This window comes from Mercurialis annua, linkage group LG2 (genome assembly GCF_937616625.2).
Source record: "Mercurialis annua linkage group LG2, ddMerAnnu1.2, whole genome shotgun sequence".
NCBI classification, from domain to species: Eukaryota; Viridiplantae; Streptophyta; class Magnoliopsida; order Malpighiales; family Euphorbiaceae; genus Mercurialis; species Mercurialis annua.
Window position 1 is genome coordinate 3,992,017 of NC_065571.1, and position 1,452 is coordinate 3,993,468.

A 1,452-nucleotide genomic window follows, 5' to 3' on the forward strand; every position below is an offset into this window, starting at 1 on the left:
TATAAACATATCTACCATCAATAAAAAAATTGTTCGTACATTCTACTTTATATTTGTAGAAGGTAATTTCTTAAAATTCTCAAATAAAATTTGTAAATACAAGCTAAGCACATTGTTATAACAAAAATAGCAATTAAATTACATCATGAATTTTGCATCAATTGGTTATTTTGGGAAAAATAATGGAGACAGACAGCATTGATAATAGGAAATGCCAATACTAACCAAAAATAAGTAACCTGCCCAATCGTGCAAACTCATAAAAACCACACGAGCGCACACACTGACTCATTCTACCCAACGGACCAAAAGATGCCACTTGGACAATCACAAGGCCATCAAATTTTCAGTCCACCGAGACCACCTCACTGTACGGACACGTCCAAAATACTTTAAAATCACAAAAAACCAAAATCTAGTACACAACAACATATCATCATTACAAAAAACCTAACTGTACTTTCGGCTTATTGACCGGCCCTAAATAACCAGCTTAACCGGCCGGAAACCCGCCGGCCGGCGGTTTCTTTATTTGCTGATGTCAACATCAGTGGGATTATTCTTTTTGGGCCTTGGTCTTGTCACTGTCAGGTCCATTAGAGCAGCCCATTTGGCCTTCTATAAACCTCCTTCCATTTTTACTTTCTTCATCTCATTTAAGTTACAACTATTTTTTTCTTATTTCTGCTCAAAAATCTCTGTTTCAGTATGCTGGGAAGTGAAATACTTTTCATGGTGAAAGTAAAACATAAGATTCTTCAAGGTATATTTAAATTTATCATATATGCATTGTAAATTAGCCTAATTATATATAACCAAAACATAAATTTCTGTATTTTAATTGTTTTTTCTTGATTTGAAATGCAGAAAATCTTGAAGTTAGGGTTATACAATCGTCCGCCGGCATCGAGTTTGGAGCCGACAGTCACTTGAGAACGGCAGTGGTTTGTTCATGTTAATCGGGCGCTATCCTATCTGAGCTTTTTTCGACTTCTATTTTTTTTTTTTTTGATTTTTAATCTTCTTGACCTTGTAAGACCTTTTCTTGACCTTGTAAGACCCCATTCTCCTTAGATTTTAAACTCTGTATTAATGCTTACGGATACAGAGTTTAAAGTCGAATTTTTCCTGTTTCCGCCCAACTCATCTTCTCCTTCCTTGTCTATCCCTCCTGAGCTATTCGATACTTATCTCTCTCGTCCTTTAAAACCGTCCCAATTAAACCTAATACAGTTTTTGCTGCTGTGTATATGGTTTTTTTTTTCACTGTTTTTTTTTTCCATGTAAGATTAAGCATGAGAAATTGGAAGGTATAAGTGAGAGAGAGTGGTTTGTTTTTTATTTTTAGAGTAAGAAAAAAGAAGAATTAGTGTTATATAAATGTGCAGAAATATGGAGTTGCAGTGTTGTTGTAATGGTGGGAAGTGAATAAAAAGAATAAATATTCTCTCA

The 1,452-nt window shown here is 34.5% G+C and overlaps 1 long non-coding RNA gene across 1 annotated transcript; it reads left to right on the forward strand.

Annotated features, from left to right (window-relative positions):
• The first annotated feature begins 331 nt into the window (after positions 1-331).
• On the forward strand, positions 332-1,452 carry LOC126666895 (uncharacterized). Its single transcript, XR_007638006.1, has 2 exons — positions 332-763; positions 868-1,452. It is a non-coding gene; the product is annotated as an uncharacterized LOC126666895 (long non-coding RNA).